Raw genomic sequence first — 22,612 nt, 5'->3', positions numbered from 1 at the left:
CCCAGTGAGTGCCCATCACAGGTCTGGGGGAACAATCTCCTTAATGAATGGTCTCACCTGAATCTCCCCAAGTCCCCTTCAAATGAAGGCTGAACTCCTCCAGTTCTCAGAAAAGACAAAAAAAGAAAAAGAAACAACAAAAAAAAACAAGCAAGAGAAATGTTATATTCTTGATTTTGTTGGCAGCCTCAGAGCACAAAAAGAAAGGTAGATTAGATGTAGCTCCTTCCCCCCCCAGAACAGTAATTTTATTATAAGCCTCTGTCTACCATAAAGCAGAAAAAAAAATGTCTCTTTCCTTTCCAGATAATTTCTAATTAATAAAGTTATATTTATTACATGCAATTAAAAATATAACCTCAGGGCACAAGCAACAATAGAGATATTGAGTCTGAGGCTTACTTATCAAGATTATTTTCATTGCTTTTTTCCCAAGTACTCTGCATATGAAAATCCATTCCTTGAAGCTGCAGCACCCTGCTTCAAAAAAAATGGTGCTTCTTAAATTAAATTAATTTAGCAAAGGGGAAAAAAAAATAGAAGTTAGAATGCTTCGCATCTGAGAATAAAGCTAATTGAACCAAATCATCTTTTCTGCAACAGAAGAAGCTCTGATGCAATCTAATTAAAAAGGAGTAGGCCCTATTTCATTATTTTATTTAATCACAGTCGGGACAGTCGTCTGGATGGCACTTTTCCTGCAACTGCTGTAGGGATGTACAGACATCAGTAACGCTCAGTGCCAAACCACAGAGTGTTACCACTTGGGCTGAGAGTTATATTTTGGCAGTTTTAAGAAAAGCCTTCTCCCAACGTCAGCCCAGTATGCACTAATTGGAGTGTTAAATCTCTGGTGCTGCTGCTTACCTGAAAGTCAATCTCAGTCAGGTCCTGGCACAGAAAAAGAAGTGTCTCAAGGGCACTAAGATGCCCAAGACTTCTATAGAATATACATACATAATAGAGAGAGAGCACAAACATGTCACCTCAGTGACAGAGTACAATGATTCAGGCATTAATTGGGTCCTTTCCTTTGGCACACAAATGAAAAAGCCCTCAGCACGGCAAAAGCAGCTTGCTTTCCTGAAATAGCAAAATGCAGTTCATAGCATCACAGGATGGCCGGGGTTGCAAAGGAGCACAATGCTCACCCAGTTTCAACCCCCTGCTATGTGCAGGGTCACCAACCAGCAGGCCAGGCTGCCCAGACCCCAGAGTTCTGCAGCCCTGATTCCTCCCAGTCCCTGCCCACCACTGTATCTGCAATACAAAGGGCCACATCTGTGACTTCAGGCTTCCTTACCTCTAATATGGACGTATCCTGCAGCCTGCTGGATTTACTGTGGGAAGCAAAGCATCACTTTCCTGTCCTGCAGCACAGCCCTGCAGCACGGTTGCAGGGATTTACAAGGGGCTGCTGGGTCCCAGGGCTCTGCAGCACTGCAATGGGGCACCAAAGGAGCTGCCTTCTGCCCAGGCTTACAGTGTTTGATCAGTGGCTGGGAAAGAGAATAAAGCCATGGTATAAAGGCTGCAGGTGTAGAAAGGGCAGGGCATGCTGATGCAGATGAGAGGACAGCAGAGCTCTCTTGTTGATCAGCTTGGCAGATCAAAAAGATGAATTTAAATGTAAGATTAACTTAAATGTAAGATTACTCTAAAATTGAACCCCACAGGTCCAGGAGCAAAGGTCGCTTCAGAGGTGGGAGATTTCACTGTGAGCATCACAGCTCTGAGTGTGACTTCTGTCCAGGGGACCACCAGCAAGAGACAGAGCAGAACTGGGGGGTGCAGGCAGAGAACCAAGCGACAATCCTCTGCATGCATCACTGGGGCAAGCAGTGGTCCTCTTCTGCAGTGAGTGTTGTCTAGAACCAATGCCAATGGTAACCCAGGAGCCAAAACAATGAGTTTTGCCTTCAGGCATCCTCTATTTGTAGGGGGAACAGAGCTCAGGAAGCTTTGCATTAGCACCAGGCAGAAGCCTTTCCTGGCTCCATAGCAGAGCTGTGAGCATCGCACCACAGCTTTGAGCTTCTGACCTTCATGCAATAAAATCTGAAGGCTATTTAAATGGAAAAGGGAATCGTGAGCTTTTGCTTTGTGTCACATCACGAAGGTTTGAAATGAAATTGCTGTTCCTGGAGATGAAAGAACTTAAAATCTGCTCATGTTTTTTACCCTTAGGTTTAGAAAGCAAATAAATACGTAAACAAATAAATCAAGAATATTAAATCTCATCTAATCTGCTTTAAGCAGAAAATCTGAAAAGAGGCTTTCTTATTCTGCAGCTGAAAGAGCCGGGCATGCGAGTGTCTCACAAGGAGAGCTTTTCTTCTCAAGTAACCATTCAGAATTGGAATTAAATTACTGCTAACAAAGCCAACTTCCTTTTTAAAATCCAGTTTATAAGCTATGCTGCCTCGGATGTCCCCTGCTTCCCTGCGGCCCCTCATCCCCAGCGCCAGCACCTGGGCTCACAGCGGAGGGACTGAAGATTGCCAAGGGCTGGAACTGACAGGGATTATTTCCCAGCTGAGGGCGCCGAGATGCTTCTCCTCAAGGTGCACTGCGTTTGCTATTCCCATACCACAGGTGTTCCTATTAAGAGGAACTTCTTAATTAACACTGCAATCAGAGCACTCCATTTCTTTGTGCTTTCTTCTGACAGATGGCGAGTCAGTGGAAGGCCAGAAATTTTCAGGAAAAGGAACAACATTGTCACATTTACTGTTCCTTGCTTCCTACTGCTCCAGATTCACACACAACCAACTTATCTCAGCGTTGTGTTCCTGACAGCACTGCAGCTCTGCCACCAGCAGCTGGACTGTCATCCTAGAGCACTGGTGGTATTCTCTTCCCTTTTCGATTGGCACTTTACAGAATTGCTCAGGTTGGAAAAGACCTTTGAGATCATCCAACCTCAACCTTTGGGTGCTGTGATCACTGCTCAACCTTCCCAGTGCTCTGCTGGGCTCTGCTCAGCAGTGTCTGCTCACTGCAGCCCACAGAGAGAAACGAAGGGCTGAGAGGGGAAGCTTTGCCCATAAAAGATGTTCTGGATACTGCTATCAAGGCTTTAATTCACTAGACCTTGAATTCGTCACTCTGCGTGTTCATTCATTGGCCAGGTTGGATGGGGCCCTGGGCTGCTCTGAAATGTGGAGGTTGGTGGCCCTGCCTGTGGCAGGGGGTTGCAGCTTCGTCATCCTTGAGGTCCCTTCCAACCCGGGCTGTTCTGTCATTCTGTGAATCCAAAATATGGTTTAGGAAATCCTCATCATTGGGCTATTACATACTGGAAATAAATCACGCACCTGAAACTCCTTGGACCTTCAGGCACACAGAGCACACGATGAGGCTGAGGGCTGGCACGTCACTTCTGCATTCAGTGCGGTGGAAAATGCTGAATTTCTGTGAAAATCAGCTCTCACTTAGCAGTCAGCGGGACGAAATAATAAATCAAATAGAAAAAGAGACAACGAGGTACTATGGCGAATCTTCACGTGGTCTGTATGTGGCACAGTATTCACAAAATTATGTATTAAGTATTTTCTCATCACGTTGAGTTTCAAATGATGGAGATAAAGCAACTCAAACAGCAACCGTGCACTCTGGCATAAACTAGTTAAAATAATTTGCCTCTGCGCGCTGCAAAACATGAGCATTGAATAGAAAATTATATTAAAAATTTATATAGTATTTCCTTGCTAAGCTTTACATGCATTATAATCATGAGATCCATTCTGATAACATTGTAATACAAAATAACGGGGATGACTCATCCGGCATGCAGAAATCAAGCAAGCATGTGGTGCTGCATGATTATGGCAGTGTTTATGAGTTGTTGCTTCCATTTACAAATGGAAGCAATGTTTTCAGAATAAAAGCAAGCGCCGGAACGCGAGATGTAATTTCCAGGGCTGGGGCTGTAGGTGGACTTCCACTAAAATATTCATGATTTGAGCTGTTCGCAGCTCGAATTAATTGCCATCCATAATTAATCTGCCCCGTAGAATCCTTCTATTTTATAAACAGGGGATTTATTGGACATGCCCCTCTAATTCGTATTGTTGGTTTTGTTTATTTGACGGCCTGACTACAGAAAGATAGTTCTTGTCATGGAGAAAAATCAATATTCAGTTCATTGCCTGCTGTCTGATCACCTTTAAACCCACCACAACTCCTACACAATTTAAAAACCACTCAAATTAATTCCTTAATTCTAACCAAGCCACTTATCATTTACTCCCACGGCATTTACTCTCATCAGCTGGCAAAGGAGCAGCGGAGGAGCTGCAGGGATGCCAGGCCAGGAGCGTGGCTGGGGGCAGCTCTGCTGTACGTCCTGTGCCCAGGTGAGCTGCCTCCCAGCCACGTGCATCTGAGCATAGAACCATTCCTATGAGAAAAGACCTCCAAAATCCCCAAGCCCAACCCCAGCCAGCCCACATCCCTCAGTGCCACATCTCCACGGCTCTGGAACACCTCCAGGGATGGTGGCCCCACACTGCTGGGCAGCTGTGCCACTGCAGCACTGCTCTTTGGAAGAAGTTTTTCCCAGTATCCAACCTGAGCTGGGCAGGAGGGTAACATCCAGTCAAATGGCTGTAGTGTGCAGGACAAGGGGCTGTGATCCAGGGAGAGCTGTGCTGATGCTTCTGAAACTGCCAGGTACTGTTCAGTCCCAAAGATAAAGTGAAGAAAGCTTCTACCAGCACACACACGTTATGCAGGAGCAAATTCCCCCTGCCAGTTCCCCTTGATGAGGTCAGTGATTAAAGGATGAACAGCCAGAATCTGCACTCCAGAAGCTGCCGATCAGACTTCAGGGTGGGCACCCCAAAACTCACCATCCTTGCAGGCTGCCAGCCTTACCCAGAGCCCCAGCTGAGCAGTGCAGGGTTGCAAAGAGGCTGGGAGGCCCCCAGCAGTCCTTCCATGCCGCAGTTCTGATTCACGTCTCTGCCATTAGTTCCAGACGTGGGTTTTCCAAATTATTCTGTCCTACATAAGTTGTATTTCACAGTGCTGGCTTTTATTTGCCATCATCTTGTTGATCACCTTGCTTCATTAGTGTCCCTTTAGAGCAGAGAATTGCAGCTTTGGCTGATCTAAATAACTCTATCATCTGCAAATATACCACATCAGCAATCATTCCCTTCCCCATATGGTTAATTAGCATGCCAGACAGCAAGAGTCCCCAGGTGGAAGTCTCTGGACACCCCACAGTTAACCTTTTGCCATAGTCAAATGGCCATTTATTCCTACTCTGTGTTCTGGGATTTGGCTGAAGACATTTTGAAAGCCCAGATAAATGATGTCAGATGGCATTCCTTTGTGCCTGCTTGCTCAAGTGAAAAATAGACTGGTAGTTCCATGTAGAACAATGCCACTGCAGCAGACGTGACGCCGCCATGCTCTTGGGGGAGGCTGTGAAATCCCTGGTAATTGTGGCTATGCTGCATCCATCCTCTAGGCTCCAAGAGCTTTTGGGATGCATTCCTCAGCTCCTCCTGTCGTTACTCCTTCCGTGTGCCAAGGACTGGGAAAAAGGTGCTACAAATAAAGCTGTGTTATGAACAAAGAGGAAAACGCTTATTGAAGTGCTACTTATATGCCTATGGAGACTGTTCTGGGAAACCAGAGTCACCAAGGTTGGAAAAAACCTTTAAGATCATCTAACTCAGCCTTCCACCTCCCCCACCACTGCCCACTAAACCACGTTCCTTAGTGCCACATCTACTCTTTTCTTGGACACCTCCAGGGAGGGTGACCACAGCACTCCCTGTGCAGCTGTGCCACTGCCCCACAGCTCTCTGGGAGAACAAAGGTTTCCTAATATCCAACCTGAGCCTCCCCTGGCACAACTTGAGGCCATTACCTCTCATCCCATTGCTTTTAGCTGGGAGAAGAGCCCAACTCCTCGCCACAACCTCCATTCAGGAAAACCCTTTTCCAGTTACATCCATATGCAGCCACCCACCACACACTGAACAACTCCTGAAGTGTTATCACACCAGGGCACACCTTGGGCACTGATACCTAACACAGAGCGGAGGAAGCACGGCACAGGATCCTGCCTCAAGCCAAGATCCTCTGCAGGTCTTTGGTGCCTAATGCTCACTGAAATCACCCTGAAATTAGTAACCCTAATGTCTCCAAGGATCGCAGCCTTATCACTGTGAGGTCTTCCGCCTTGGTGAGAGCATGTTCTCTTGCAGACACAGTGAGAGATGTGCCTGGAGTGCTGCAAGGTCACACAGGTGCCCGCTGCCAAACAGCCAGGAGTAAAGGCTGCAACATCCTGCACAAAACATCTGCAATTGATCGGTTGACCAGCTTCAATTCCAGAGCTTGTTTGCATCCATCACGGTCTTGTTATCAGACAGGAAAAGGCAAACTCACAAAAACATACTCCAATTAAGGGCTTGTAGCTCGCTGAGGTTTTGGCTTATGATTCAGTTCCATGAACTATGAGAGTGCCAGTGGAAACCTTTTGAAGTAGTCAATGATTATTTTAACAATTCAACTTATTTTCAAACAAATTATCCAAGAAAACAGCAATTGCTAACTTCGTTGGATTCACTGAGCCAATACATAATAGTATGTCATACAATTAAACTATTCATTAAGACTTCTGCTGGATAGAAAACTCAAATCTCAGAGGCATCCGACCTTTGGGGCACTGCAGACTTTCACACTTCAGTTATCCAGTTGCCTTAAAATTGCCTATTAGTAACTGCTTGACTTTATTGGCTTTGAGCAGTTTTTTAAACAGCAAATATAATACTAGATAAATGTAATGCTAATAGCTTCTTATTTTTAATAACAGAGTCCTGAAAAATAATAAAGTATAATTCTCCTGTAGGTGCACCTTGCCATTTTAATTAATTCTGCACTGATAGAAGCTTGGCGAATATAATATTTTCTTTTTGCTTTCCATACATAGTTGTGCTTAAGGGAACCTGAGAGAAGAACAGTATCCTCCTAAACCAGTGCCCCATGATGTTTTCAGATAGGTAGAAACATACAACTGGAAGGCAGATCCATGAGCTGCATTCACAGCTGTGCCGCTCTTCCTGTGATGGTGATTTTTGCTTTCTGTAGTGGAAGGTGCCTCCCTTGTAGGAGAGAGAGACTCCAGGCTCCACACAGCCCACCAGGAGCTGCCCTGGAGCCAGGCTGGGGCCACTACTGCCCTGAGTGCTGCCCTGCTTGGTGCTGATAACAGCAAGGCAGAGCGGACTGCAAGCATCCTCTGCACAAAGAGCATCCCATTGGTTTAGGTGCTGTTTTAGTCAGACCTTCCATGTACAACCTGATAGGTTTGGATTTTTTTGCCCTCTTTTTTAGTATTTTAGTAAACAAACAAACAAAATTAAAATGAAGGTTTGTTACTTAACCCTATATTCCGTATGGGGCCCGTGACAATTCTTCTTTACTCAGTGAGACCCAGGCAAGACACAAGGTTGGACAGCAATGGCCTGGACAACAAAAGCATCAAAAGAATTTAATTCTGAATATTACACAGAGCAACTCCTATCAGTAAGACAAAGATCCTAACCCAGCTCCCAAGGCAGGAACTGTGCTGATACAATTTCCTTCCACCTCACCAGAAGTAACCACTACTCAAACACTCGTCCACTTCAAAAGGTGAGGCAGGCACATAGAGAGACACAAGCTGCTGTGCACAGAGTCACAGAATTGCAGAATCATTCAGGTTGGAAAGACCTGAGTCCCCAAGCCCAACCCCAGCCCACCCCACCGTGCCCCTGTCCCTCAGTGCTGCATCCCCAGAGCACTGAGCACCTCCAGGGATGCTGAGCCCTCCCAGCCCCTGTGCAGCTGTGCCACTGCAGCACTGCTCTTTGAGGGAAGAAATGTTTCCTAATAGCCAACACGAAGCACTGCAAGCACACACCTAACCTGCACGCACTGAGCAGGGGAGCGCACACACACACACACACACTCCCTCCAGGCAGCAGAATATGAAGTCTGTGGCTACGCATTACCTGAACGGCTGCCTGATCGATTTTGGCTTTTCTGCTCTGTTGCATGGAGGCTGAGCTAAATCTTGCCTTTTATTAACCCGCCCCTCCGGTGCCTGCCTAACGAAGTGCAGGGAGCAAAGTGAGCAAGAGAAACAGCAGGCTCTGAGCTGAGCACTCCGCCGCCTCCGGGAAAGGTCAGCGCCTCTCCAGCTGCCTGCACTGCCCGCACCAGGCACCATGGGAAGCAGTGCTGCACAGCACGGGCTGCCTCTGTGCTCACTGGGATCCCGGTGTCAGCCCACCTGACAGAGATAGATGGAGGCGTCCTTATTAAATTATGCTGAAATTGTCCAGGGCTCATAACAACCGCTGTTTGTTTGGACGGCTGAGATCTGCGCTGCTGCTGATCCTGACATCATCGTTTGTAGGAAATGATCAGAGAAAAGTGCTGTTAAAGCATATGGTGTCCACTCGAGTTTTTTTAAAGAGGAAGTTAATAAATAAAACTTGAGTGCTCCACCAACTCCTTCAGCCATATACATAATCAGCTTCAGTACATCACTGTGTAGGAGGAATACATACTATTTAGGAGAAAATTTTTCAGCCAGAGGGTGGTGAGGCACTGGAACAGGTTGCCCAAGGAGGCTGTGGATGCCCCATCCCTGCAGGCATTCAAGGCCAGGCTGGATGTGGCTCTGGGCAGCCTGGGCTGCTGGTTGGCGACCTGCACACAGCAGGGGGTTGGAACTGGATGAGCACTGTGGGCCTTTGCAACCCAGGGCATCCTGTGATTACTGTTCACCTGGTGGGGAAAAAAACTGCCACAAAATATACATGCAGTGTCTTGAGTTTGCTTTTCACAGGAACAAAAGGCTGCTCCAGGATGGCAGACATGAAATACCCACAGAAAAAGTGGGGTGAGGTTGTGTTCCAGCTGGGAGTCCACAGTCAGAAGTACCAGATCAAATCACAAGAGTTTCTTCTCAAAGAAGAAATGCCCCCTGGGCTGAACCTGCCCTTGCAACCAAAGGGACAACGTGTCCTGTTGGAATCCCATCCTCAGCCCCCAGAAGAGCAGGGGAAGAGCCTGAGGTCTCTGCAGCGGAGTCCCGGTGAGCTCTGCCATTCACTGCCCAGAGAGCAGCAGCTGTCACTGGGGATGCAACATGGAGGCTCTGGGAGAGGGATAACATTTGGAAAGAACAAAGTAAACTATGAAATCCCAAATATAACAAACTTCGGGGCCTAATTATGAAGTCTGAATAAGGAACGCAGGAGAAGAATTAAGAGTCAGGCTTTTTTCTTTTTTACTCATTCCAATAATATTTTGCCAAGGGCTTTTACTTAGTGAGACATCTTTCCATCAGAGGAAAGCAGAGAATTATGAATTTCAACTTCACCGGTAGATGCACGTAACTTTGGAAGGGGAGATAAAGATGAAAGAACAAAATGTGCAGTCTGGCTTTGGGCAAATACCCACATTTTCATCAGCTGGATTTGGTCAGGCTGGAAATTTCAAGATACTTCATGCAAAGGAGCAAGCTCTGCTGCAGTGTGTGGTTGCTCCCCAGAGGAGCACCTCATGCCTCCCAGCCCCAGGGCACGGCAGAGCTGCCCCACACAGCAGTGAGCTACAGGTGCAGCAGTGTGGGCCATCCCGAGCCTCACAGCTCAGCAGAACAGATCCTGAAACATTTCAGTGATCTTCCAGCATTTTCATCAGCCTTCCTCCAGGTCCATCTGGCTGCCCTGGGAGATATTCTGATCATTAATTTCTGAGTATTTCTCATCAGTTGCACCATGTATCTTAGCAGGTAGTCGAGGCTCCTTAAAGCATGGCTGGCAACACACGTTCCCAGTTTCCCTTTTTCTCTGTTACTCCGTGTTTTTTGTCATATATTCTCACTGAGCACCTCCCAGCAAAACAGAGCTACATACTGAGCAGACACCATTAGTATCACCTTGAAGTTGTGCAGTGACAGTTCTGGTTAATGAAACAGCACAGGTGTAATTGCTCACTCTCGATCATCAAATCAAATCTTAAATGAAAAATAAAATGTGCTCATAGAATCCTAGAATGGCCTGGGTTGCAAAGGCCCACAGTGCTCACCCAGTTCCAGCCCCCTGCTGTGTGCAGGTCGCCAACCAGCAGCCCAGACTGCCCAGAGCCACATCCAGCCTGGCCTTGAATGCCTGCAGGGATGGGGCATCCACAGCCTCCTTGGGCAACCTGTTCCAGTGCCTCACCACCTCTGGGTGAGCATTCATTACAGCCTGGTCAGGTTACGCCTCACTAGAAGATAAAGTGATGAACAGAAATCCTTGCATGAAACTTGTGAAGCAGCATACAAGAAACCAGTGCTTGTTTATCCATAAGAATCACGCTTACCAAGCCAGATCCACGGGGCCGTGGCTGCCCTGGAACCACAACCCAGCTTAGTCAAGTTTTGCTGCACCTGAGCAATTTGTACAAAACTACACTCAAGTGGACCCAGCTGTATCAGCTTTTGTCTCCTGAATTCCTCTCCTTCCGCTTCCTTACTCCCTTTTAAAAATAAATAGAGTATCATGAACTCCCACATGAAGAAAAATCATGGGGCATCACGAGTGTTATTTTCCCATTGTTGTGCTGGATACAACACTAGCAATCTATTAGCCATCAAGCAATCAGCTGAGAAGCCCCCTTTAGCACAAGTCCTTTGTGCTTCACTGAAGGCTTTTGACAGCCCTTCTCTGAAAAACCAACTCTTTGTACAGCTCTCAGAAACCCCAATTTCATACCTGTTACAACGCTTCCCTGTGAAATTACGGGGCTGTTCATGGGAGAAGAGTCAGTGCACACCACAACCGTTTGGTTTTTTATATCATGATTTGACTGTGTCACGCAGCTAAGGCAGGAACACAGCCAAAAAGCCCTCTCCATCAGACAGGAATTAGAGCTGTTTTAAACAGAGGGGAACAGCAGGGGGGTGAGCTGGCCCAGAATTACACAATGCACCCAGGAACATTGTGCTTTAGCACAGAGCTGTTAGCAGTGGTGCACAGCCCCACCAGGACGCATTGCAAGAGGCTTCCATGGGAGCTGCACTTGCACGAGGGGACCAAAGCCACACTGATCAGCTCCTCCATTAGGAGGCAGCTTGTTGCTGTGCAGATGAGTGCTGCAGCAATTACGAATATGCTTTTCTTGCTACCCAATTTGCAGGTGTGTGACAAGCAGGGCAGCTCAGAATTGCCAGGCCCTCTGAGAGACATTCTGCAGCTGTTCCATCCTGCTCCCTCTGTCCTGTTTGCACTCCATTTTCCCTCTGCAGTGGATGCTGCCCACTTCTCATTCTTCTCATCTCCAATTTTGCTTTCATTTGCAGGGAAGAAATCTCTTTGCCATATTTGTTATCATGCCCAAAAATGCTTGGAAAAATCACAGAAGCCAAACACAGACACAGACACACCATTGCAAGTCCCTGGCAGACCTGCAGTTGGCACCACAGTGCTGCCCAGGACAGGCAGGGGTCCTTCTCCACCCCCTGACTTCACATGCATACATCATTAAAACAGAGTACAGCTTCCTATGCAGGCTTACTTTCCTATCCTCGCTTTGCAAGAATCTCATACTGAGCACAGGAGAGAAAGGCACAAGACAACCAAGAAACGAGCAGCAACAAGAGATTTGGTCTGTCATCTCTTGCAGGACCACTATCAGGAGTTCCCTACAAGAGCTGTCTATGAGACCACTCTCTCTGTGGATGTTCTCTGCACATCCGTAGCCTCCAACACCTGCATGTTTAAAAGTACAAACCTCCAAAACAAAGGCAGAACAGAAAGTCTTTTTCTTTTGCTTAAATGGCTTCGGACCTCCCCACATCCTCCCCAGGGGCAGCAGCCAGCTGCGTTCCTGCCTTCAGGAATGGTACCTGTGGAGCAGCTGCACTGACACAGCGTGCTCCTGACTGAGGTTCCATGTGCACACACACCTCAGATACCAGCACATTACAGTTGCACACTCAGTTTTCTATCATTGGGAGGGATGTGAAATAAATCTGAATAGCCAGGCTAAAGACCCTGTACCAACCAGTCACACGACAAGCTGAAATCTGCAGGTCTTACACCTGGGTTCCAGCAACCTGCACTATCAGTACAAATTGGAGGGGGGTTAATGATGGAGCACAGCCCTGCCAAAAAGGACCTGGAAGCACAGGTGTGTGGCAGCTGGTCACAAGCCAGCACTGTGCCTTCATAGCCCAAAACTACCATATCCTGGGCTGCGTTCAACACAGCACAGCCAGCAGGGCGAAGGAGGGGATCTGCCTCTTTGCTCTGTGCTGTGAGACCTCAGTGGGAGCACTGTGTGCAGATGGGAGCACTCAGCACAGGAGAAACCTGGCGCTGAACGAGTGCATCCAAAGGAGGGCCACAGAAGCAGTCCCAGGGATGGGACAGGCTGAGAGTGTTCATGTACGAAGATGATCAGGGGGCTGGAGCACCTCCCCTATGAGGACAGGCTGAGGGAGTTGGGTTTGTTCAGCCTGGAGAAGAGAAGGTTGCGGGGCGACCTCATTGCAGCCTTTCAATATCTGAAGGGAACTTACTCCCAGGAGGGGAGTAAACTCTTCATAAGGGCTGATAATAGCAGGACACGGGGAAATGGTTTTAAGTTAAAAGAGGGAAGATTTAGGTTGGATGTTAGGGGGAAGTTTTTTACTAGGAGGGTGGTTAGGTCCTGGAACAGGCTGCCCAGGGATGTTGTGGATGCCCCGTCCTTGGAGGTGTTCAAGACCAGGTTGGACGAGGCTCTGGGCAACCTGATCTAGTAAAGGTGTATGTTTGGTGGCCCTGCTAGGCAGGGGGGTTGGAACTACATGATCCTTGAGGTCCCCTCCAACCCAGGTCATTCTGTGATTCTGTGATTCTGTGATTCTGTGATGTAACACAGGAAGGGCCTTCGAGAGCACCCTGCAGGACACCCTCTGTGAGGAGGCTTATACAAATGAGAAGACAAACTGAACGCACAGCACAATATTTCAGCTATGGGTTGACCTTAGGGGCAGCTTTTTGCTCGGTCTACACAAGATGGCCCCCAGCGTCTCTTCTACAGGAACCACGTCAGACTTGGGCTGCGCCCTCCTGCCATCCCCAAAGCCAGCACTGGCCAGGAGCCCCCCAGGGCAGACTCCATTGACGCAGGCAGGGCACCCCATGAAAAAGGCTAAGTTATTAGCAAAGTAATTAAGGGTGAGTTTTTTCTTAATACAGATAAGATGCAAGCAGGAATAATTCAAGCAAACCTTATAACCCTTTGAATTCAGAAGCCCAGATCATTAATGCAAAATGCTAATTAAAGCATGCAAGCCTGGATAGAAAAAAGCAGGCTGTGCTCTCGGAGTACCACATCCTTAATCAGCCAGGCACTCACGTATTTCAGGGCAGCAGCTGGCCTGGATAAGTGCATCCTTATCCTATCTACTGTCAAATGATGCTAAGCTGTGCAACATTTGCCCATTAGGGATGCTTCAAGCTTGGAATGTGGTCTGGCCTTACCTGCAGAGGTACATTAAGATGTTACCAGCAGCATATCTTGCAAGAGATAGAAAGGCAGCCTGCCAAGAAACAGCTATGGCAGTAACTCAGGATGCATACAAGTGATCTTGGAGAACCAGAACAAAAATGCAACTAAGTGGTGGCAGTTTTCTAAAGAAGTACTATTGATGACATAAATGCCAACTACTCCAATGCAAAGAAAGGACAGAGGGCAGCCTGTGCAAGTCAGGAGATACCCACATGCACAAGGCCAAAGTGCAGAGAAGGCAGAAACCACCTCTGCTGGTATGAAGGACAAATGCTGAAAAAACAGCATGGTTACATTGGGGACAAATTGGGAGAACAAAGCATCTGGGGAGAACTCAGCAGGGGGAGCCCAGGGCACCAGGGGGGTTCTGGGCAGGCAGCTCTGGCAGAAAAGAATGACAAGAGGGTGATAGGCAAAACAGGCAAAAAAGCTTATGGAAGGTGGTAGTGAAAAGCCAGACTCTTTGATCTCCTTTGCTATTGTTTTGCTTCACTCATCGGCAATAGGACGATTGTAACAGGCATGTAATGAGGTTAGCACCACTGACATAACAGTAATAGCAGGGCAGAGAACTTGAATGTTTCAAATGTGTGGGGGGATGAAATTGCCCTTGAGTTCTTAGAGAAGTGGCTGACTCACCCCAGACTGCTTTCCTGCTACATCTGAGAAATTCTGGAGGAAGAATGAGATTGGAGACCTCATCAAGGCAAACCACTGCTCACCTTCCATGTCCTATTGCAGTGCTCCTTGAGTAGCTCCAGTTCCCACGAGCAAAATCAAATGCCATCGTTGCAAATCCCCAGAAGACACCCAAGAGATAAGGAACAACCAGATACGTTCATCCAGAAGGACTCATGGAAACCACTGCCTCCCCTTCTCCAACCACACGTGCCATGCTGCTGGGACAGGGGAGGGATTGGTAGAAAGGGAAGCAGGTCTCTCAGGACTTGGCTTAAGTGCATTAACGCTCTCCTGCAGTATGAAAGGCCAAGAAACATGCTCTGATATACTGCATAGAAGCTGAACATGTTTCTGCTGTCCAAAAGAACAAATCTGAAAGCTGAAATGGGAAGACAGAGCCAGCTCCCTCAGCCCAGTGCTATTCACCATCAAAGGCCTGGTTGCTGGGAGGCAGAACATACTTATCCATCTGCAGGTGGTTCGGAGCTGGAAAGGCATGCAGAAAGCAGAATTAGACTTCAAAGTGATCCTACCATATTAGAGAAATTAAATGGAAATTTGAATGAAATCCAACAAGCAATGATCCTGCCCAGATGAAGGAGAAGTAACGAGGTGTGGGCTTACTAGGAAGTCTTGGGGCTGCGTGCAATTCCCAGCTGAGTCACCAGCATTGCTCTGGTGTATGCAGAGCTAATGTCAGTGGGATGTACAGCCAACAGCACGCCCTGCAAGAGGCAGGGTGGTTTTGTTTGTTTGGATAGCACAGTTTAAAAGAATATGGTGTTATTCAAGAGAGAGAAAGGAGATACCCATGGTGACAGCCTTCACGTACACAATAAACCATAGGAAGAAATTCAAAACACAGGTTCCTCAGAGGAGATTTGGAGTCTCCATCACCAGAGTTATCCAAACACAACGGCGTGGGGGTGCTGGGCTGCTCGAGGTGGTCCCACAGGGGATGGAGGAGCGCTCCAGTTCTGCCTCCAGACTCAGTGGGCTCTGAAACACACAGCTCCCTGCGGTCAGTCACAGACAGGATGAAAACAAACTGCAGCAAGATAGTTCTAGGTCAAACACTGGGAAAAACAGGTTAAGAAGCAGAAGAGTGCAGTTCTGAAACAAATTTCTTGGGAAACTTTTGGAAAGGAAGGAGAGAAGAAAAGAAAAGAAAAAAAAAAGAAGGAAAAAAGGCAAGAAAGCATTTGTCAGATACCTCAGCTACAGTTCATGAAGCCTTTTGTTGGGCAGATGAACAGGGTAATATCCTAGAATGCAGCATTTATTGGATTATATTTTAGAGCTCCTTGGGTTCAGAAGCTAATAACATAACTCAAGCAAGCCAAGGGTGAGAAACAAGCAGGGGAGATGGGCACTGAAATAAACGATCAAATAAGCAATCTGAAACCTCCTGCCATTTAATGCCGCATTCGAGCTAATTCTCTCTAGGAGAGAGACATTCTGTAATATAGCAACAAAAGGAGAAAAATGCATCTACAGCCTAAAAATAAAATTCATGGTGGAGAAGAAGAAGTGGAAGGCACAAATGCTCCATAACCATACAGAGCTTCCCCAGATCAGCCAGCAACAAAACAGCACGTGTGGAAACACGCTCCGCTACTTGGAAAATCCTCCAAGTAACTCTGATTTGGCAATTTTGTGTACTTTACATTAACAGCAATTAACTCAACAGCAAAACACAGCAATTCCTTACCAGAAGGAGTACCTGTTTTCCTGAAAACTCCCTACCCAAGATCTCTCACTGGGGTACAGTTCAGCACTATTCACATTTGCTCCTTGTTCATGGGCTTGCTCTCAGCTGCAGCACTTACTGCAGATCCACATGTAGGCAGCACTCAGCTTTCCCCCCTCCCCTCCTCTCAAACAATTAACACCTCTGAAATTAAATCAATGCCAGGTGGTAAACCCTATTACTGCATGCTAGATAGGGAAGGCAGATTTCATTGTTGGTTCTGTGACCGTATTGGCAACTGTTTTCAGGCTATGAACGCAGCTTTATTTGTCCTAAATGCAAAATCCCAACCAATCTGCAGCAATCAATACAGCAGCAGGGATTTGGAACAACCTGCTACACGTCACAATGGGAATGCTTCCAACAAATCATATCTCAGAAGTGCTTAAATCCAACCTTAATGCTCCCTTTTTCTCCCTCTGAATTGGTCGAATCCATAGCACTATTTGTAAAAACAGGTTTACTTATCTATGTGACAGGAAGATTGAGAATAAAATGCCTGTAAAAGATTTTATTTTTGTAAAGGAAAGGCATTACTGGAGCAAGAAAAGCACGCTGAAAGATTAACGGTAGATCTAGTTAAAAACTACTGCTAATCTGTTCATTGGACAGAAAATCTGGTTTCCTCAAATGCCGGCGTTTGTACAGGGTGACGGATTTGGCCACGGTGCCATTTCCTCAGGGAGAGCCCTGTAATTACCAGGCTAAGAGGGAAGGGTTCATTCTGGGGCACTTCTGCCCACGGGAGCATGCACTGGGTGCTGTGGGTGTCCCTTACCCTGTCCCTGTGAGCCCACAATTGCGGGTGCCCACAGCTGCTGGGCTGCAGGACGTGCCACCACTGGACTAATCCCAGGCACTCAGATATTTGGGAGCTCAGGAGAACTTTCTGTCCCACATTTCAGGCACTTTGCTGGTTTGCACCTGATGTGAGCCAGGCTTCCCTGCCAGCCCCATCCTGCGGCTCTCACCCGGCTGCTAAATGGCTCCCACTGTGAGCTGTGTTATCTCCCCACGTGCAGCAGGACAGCAGCAAGGTGCAGACATCTCCACGTGGAATTACAGCTGACAACACATAACTGAGCTTTAAATTACCGGCTCCTTCCCAGGGCAGCTGCCCTCTACCATTTCTTAGATTTATAGAGTTGAAACCCAGACAGGACCATTAAATCCTTCTCAGCTGCCCCTGCCTGTAAGAAGACATTGCATTTCATCCATTCATGCTCCGTTCCAGCCAGGGCTCAGCACTGCCCTGCACTCAGCACTGCAAACAGAGCTGCCCTGCTCCTTCCCTGGTGTGTGCCTGCAGGCTGCCGTGCTGGTGGTAGAAGGACACTGGGGCTATGGGAGCAAGGGCTGCAGAAACAAACTGCTCCTGGTCTGCCCGTCCTGACCCAAACAGATGCACACATTAACCATAATATATGGGCAGAGAGTGGTTACACAACAGTAATTCAATCAGAAGAGTGTTATAACTCCAGAAACTGGAAGATTTATGGCCCTTTCCATAACACATTTGATTATTTCTGTCTGCTTTAGAACATATGAGTGTCTGCTTAATGGTTTTGTGGGACTTAAGTGCCAAAGGAAAACAGGGCACATCTGTGCTGGAGCTGCAGGTTGCTCTTCAGTCCATTTGCTCACAGCTGGAGCACAGTGCTTGTGCCATGATTCCCTCTGCTCCCCTGCACCACACCTGGAAGCCTCTGCCCCATTTTCTGCTGCCACCCAGCAGCAGGACAGGGCGCCCAGGCAGCCACCCAGCCCTGGGCTTCTTCCACACCTTCAAGAAGACTGCCTTCAATATTTGCATACCACCTCCCCACTACAGTGCCATTTAGCAGCATCAGCTTCTTTTTTTAATTGCTTTGTTTTTTTTTCCCTTGCATATTTTTCTCAGTCTATATTTCATTTCTATTTATTTTTGTCCAGTTGTTTCCCGTCTTGCATCTTCCTTTATTCTGTGTGGCATTACAGAGCAGTTTGCGCTGCTGCTCTGAGCCATACGTGGTTATTGCCTCAACACAGAAACCTCCTCCTCTTTGTATGTCAGGCTGTGAGGATAACAGACAGAGAGCCTGCATGGCAGAATTCCCAGATCCCTGTCACAACTCTGCCACAAATTTTGAAAAATAATTTTTAATTCTTTCATCTGATGAAGTTGTTTGCTGTGAGAGTGGTGAGGTGCTGGAACAGCTGCCCAGAGAGGCTGTGGATGCCCCGTCCATCCCTGGAGGTGTTCAAGGCCAGGTTGGATGGGGCCCTGGGCAGCCTGGGCTGCTATGAAATGTGGAGGTTGGTGGCCCTGCCTGTGGTGGGGGGTTGGAGCTTCATCATCCTTGAGGTCCCTTCCAACCCGGGCCGTTCTGTAATTCTGTGATCTGATAATTTCTCAGTATCTTCATGCCTGGAGGGAAGCCACTATTTTGCTCACCATCGCTCATGGTCTGGCCTGCTGAAGGTCAGAAGACTCCCCAGTCACCTTGATTTTTCTCCACTTGAAACTGAGAATTCATTGAACCCAAAAGTATGAGAGAAAATAAATCCATTTCAGCAAAGACATTTTTTAAAGGAAAAAGAAGCTCTTACGTTTCAAATTACCATTTTGCCCCTATAAAACCAGAAAATTCATTCTTCTTATGTTTGGCAGGCAAACAAAAGGGCAGAGTCACAGTGACCTGCATTTGCCCTCAGCATGAGAGCTGACATTCACACTGAAAGCCCTCCCTGGCGAGTCTTTGAGATCTGTGCCCTATGCAGATATAGTTTTCTATGACAGCAATTTTTTCTCCGTAGATCTGCGTTACACCATAGGGAGCCACTGCAGACTGGGGCTCTGTCACCAGAAAACGCTCACACTTTGCATTCACTTGCACGCAAACCCAGGAGAGCAAAGCAGAAGCAAACAGACTTTCTACAACACCGAGCATTCGAGGAATTGTTATCTGGAAACATCAAAATATTTGGGAAGCCGGAGCCAACCGAGAGCATGCAGGCAGGGTGATGCTCAGGATGCCTGGAGGAGCTCCCTCCTGCTGGCTCTGCTCCTGCAGGGCCCTCCTGGGTGGGCACAAGGGAAAGCAGTCACTCCTTGTGCCAGGTGGGCTTCTGCACCTCCTGGAGCAGGGTGGTGAGCAAAGCCCCGCAGCTTGCAGATGAGAGGCCTGGTGTAGGAGGGGAGCAGCCGTGGATGTGTGTGCTGAGCTCCCTTTGCCTCTCTGTGCTTGTTTCCTTTTGCTTTTGGAAACACAGCACTGCTCCCTGCCCAGCCTGGTGGGCTTTTCTTCTCTTAACACACAAGGAAATGAGCAGACAAACAATGCCTTTTTAATTTCTTTTACTTATAGAAGATTTTCCTTTAAAGGGAAACTGAGTAAGAAATCAGGCTTCAGATATTTTGGAATTAAAATTTTTCAGTTCCCCATCTTCCAAAAACACCTTAGAAGACAGCAGCGGTTCCTGGCAGGGGATGTAGGAGATCTGTGTTGGTGCTCCCAAGCTGTCTTGGAGCAGCAGAATCCCTGCAGTGCTCACACTAAGCAAAAGCTGCTTTCCTGCATAGAAGAGGGACTATTTCATGCAAGCTGCCAGCCCTGTGAATATGCCTGGTCCTGCATCTCCACACAGACCCCAGTCCTGCTCCCGTGGGCCTACCCAGCATCTCGGCACCCCAAGGCCTGCTGCCACCAGGGCCATCAGCAACATGACATCCTGCAGCTGGTCTGGGCACAGAGCTGGGAGGACACCAAGTTCCCCTCTTGCAGGGGGAAAATCCAGTGGGACAGAATGGAAGAGAAGCTCCTGGCTGGGCCTGGTGCCAGCACTGAGTGCAATTAATTGTTAATCGCGGAGCTCAGGCATTGCACTGTAGCCATGGCGACAGGTTTGGGAAGAGGGAAAGCTGCAGTGGTGTGCATGGAAAGCCCCTTCAGGAGGACTCCATCCTATCCACACCTCTGGTGTCCAGCCCAGCTTCATAGCTCCATGGGCCACAGTCCGGCCAACCAGATGTCCTGGCAGGCAAAGTATCTTGATATTGCAGTCCTATTTTGCATCAGCTGAAAACTCAGTATCTCTTTTTGGCATTTTCTGATGAGTGTCTCCCATCCTGGGCTGGGAATCTGCAGATCCTTGAGGGATCAGTGGTAACGTAGGTGCAGGTGGCACCTCTGTGCTGCCAGCCAGTGCCCAGCTCTATGCAAGGGCTGCTACCACGCTGGGTGTGAGCAGGTGTGCACATGAGTACCAGCTATGCTGGGATGTCTCCCTTTGCAGTTTCATAAATCATAAGTACTGTGTGTTTTGAGTTGGAAGGAGCCCTTCAAGGCCCTCTAGTCCCACTCCTTGCAATGCACAAGGCACAGCTCCATCAGTGCTCACAGCCCATCCCCTGACCTTGGCTGTCTGCAGGGATGGGGCAGCACTGCCTCTCTGGGCAGCCTGTGCAGTGCTTCACAGCTGTTAGCATAAAAAGCCCAGATCCCAGGTCTTTCACAGCTGCATTGGTGCTGCAAGACCTGCAGGACACCCTACACACAAGGGGCTGAAGCAGACAAGAGAGACTGCAACAAACCTGGACCTTTCCTGAGACACATCCTCAGTGCTCATGAAACAACTGCCCATTCTGCTGGGGCTCACCTCCTGGCACCTGCAGCCTAAACCCAGCCCTGCACCAGCCCCTTGCTGCTTTCTATGCATAGAAGCAAAGACAGCTTCACCATTCAAACAAATCTAGGTTCTTAATTTACAGAGCTCTTTTTCCCCACCAGCAATGAGCAAACCCGGGAAAAGAAAATCTGCTTCCAACAATCTCCACTGGGTAACAGCCTTCCCTATTTTCTCTCCTCTCTGCAGCATCACCCCCCCTCCCACCCTCCCCACAATCGTGTCCCCTCCCTCACCATGCTAACAAGTTTATATTCACATACTGGGACTTGGCATAATTTGCATTAGTTCAAATGAAAGAGCTGCATTTAGCACCATATTTTCAATCAACTCACTTGAAAGTCAGAGTGGCAGATAAGAGTGAAGGAGAAATTAACTGTAGAAAAGGGGCTTTTTAGTCTGCAGAGGTTGAGTACAAAGCAGGAGAAGGGCATGTTGAAATCCTTTTACAGGAGAATGAAAGTGTTTGCTCTGTTCTTCCAAGCCCTCAGCATGGTAAATTCTAAAAGTAGCACACCAGTGAAAGGGAGAGAGATTAATGGCCATTGTTTCATGCAACTGGGTAATCAGGAAGGAAATAACTCAGCCCTAGTAGCTAAATTTAATTTAAGGATATACAAATCTACGCTTAATGATACACTGGCAAATATATTGCATGATTAAGTAAGAGATCTGATGTCAGGAAAGAAATCAGTGCCGGCTCCAGCAGTGGAAAGGAGCTGGCAGAGGAAAACACATCTTTGTGGGGTCTGGCTGTGGTGCCAGGCAGTGCTCAAGCTTTGTCCCCAGGGATGTGCTGGGCAGGAGGTGGCAGCTTCACACCCCTCCTATGGGTTCACAGTCACAGGGAACTGATAAATCTACATCTCAAACCCGCCTCAGAAATCTGGATAAAAAGAGACAGCATGCAGTCAAGACAGTGACTTTGCCCTTGCAGTGCCTGTGCCAAAAATGCCAGTTCCTAATGCACTGGAAGAGGGGAACTGTCACCATCTTAAGGATGAAATCTTAGCACACGGGAGCAACCAGTGTATGTGCAAACCCATTCTGCCATACACCCACACAGCCATCAGGAGGGAATGCATTCAGGTCCTGTGCTCCTGTAGTCTCATTAGAGCTAATCAAGCCATGCAAAGTCCCCACTAACTCATTGGAGTGGTCAGCACCCGCTGCTCCACGTGGGCTGGCACAAAGCATCACTAAGGCTGCCCAGCTTTGCAGGGGGGCAGTTCGAGCATCAAGGCATGGCAGAATTTCCCATGGAGCAGATCTGGGTACACACAGCAACTAATACACCTTTTACATGCAAACATCCACCTAAAAGCTCCATAAACCTGTAAATGCAAATCACAGCCTGCCACATCCTAAGAACAGGGCTGGGGGGAGCAGAGCACCTTATTTTATTGGCTGGAGGGACAGGATGTTCTTAGAGCCCTGGTGGGTCCAGGGGAGGAAGCAGCTTGCAGGACTCATGCAGACATCCCAATACTCTGACCGTTTTGGGTTCCTCCACTGTAGCAGAAAGCAGAGAAGCAAAAAGGCCAGTGAACTCAGCCACAGCTAGAGTGGGAGACAATGGCTTTGGGAAGGTGACATTAGCAGGCTGCAGGGGCAGATCCAGCACATCCTCTGATCCAACTTATCCCAGAGGTAGCAGCACTCCACCTCTGGAGGGGACTCCCAGGTGCCCAGGGCAGGCACACCGGGCTGGCAGTGGGATGCTGGCACAGCCCTGGCACTGCCTGATGAGCTCTGCAGATGCCAGTGCTGTCACTTGGGTTTAGCATCTGCACAGGGAGCAGACAAGTGAAGTGCTGACAGATGCTTTCCCTGAACAAGGCTTTCTGACGGGTGCCTTGATCTGTAACATTTGGTTTCATCACAGCACTGACTCATCATCCCTTAGGGCTCTTTGATCATTCACTTCGTGAATTTTTGTCTTCCTGCTGTCCAAGG

The 22,612-nt window shown here is 47.9% G+C and overlaps 1 long non-coding RNA gene across 1 annotated transcript in view; it reads right to left on the bottom strand.

Moving 5' to 3' along the window:
* Positions 1 to 334: 334 nt before the first annotated feature.
* The window catches only part of LOC116234620 (uncharacterized), a 110,008-nt gene continuing 87,730 nt past the window's right edge, over positions 335 to 22,612 (bottom strand). The window contains exons 6-9 of the long non-coding RNA XR_016467202.1: positions 4,573 to 5,571; positions 3,318 to 3,414; positions 1,304 to 1,499; positions 335 to 1,083 (exon numbers count right to left, since the gene is read on the bottom strand). This is a non-coding gene — a long non-coding RNA (uncharacterized LOC116234620). The remainder of the gene's footprint in view (positions 1,084 to 1,303; positions 1,500 to 3,317; positions 3,415 to 4,572; positions 5,572 to 22,612) is intronic.

The sequence above is a fragment of the Phasianus colchicus genome, chromosome 5 (assembly GCF_987193195.1).
Source record: "Phasianus colchicus chromosome 5, bPhaCol1.hap1.1, whole genome shotgun sequence".
NCBI classification, from domain to species: Eukaryota; Metazoa; Chordata; class Aves; order Galliformes; family Phasianidae; genus Phasianus; species Phasianus colchicus.
Note: the sequence above shows the minus strand (reverse complement) of the source record. Positions and strands in the feature narration are given on the sequence as shown.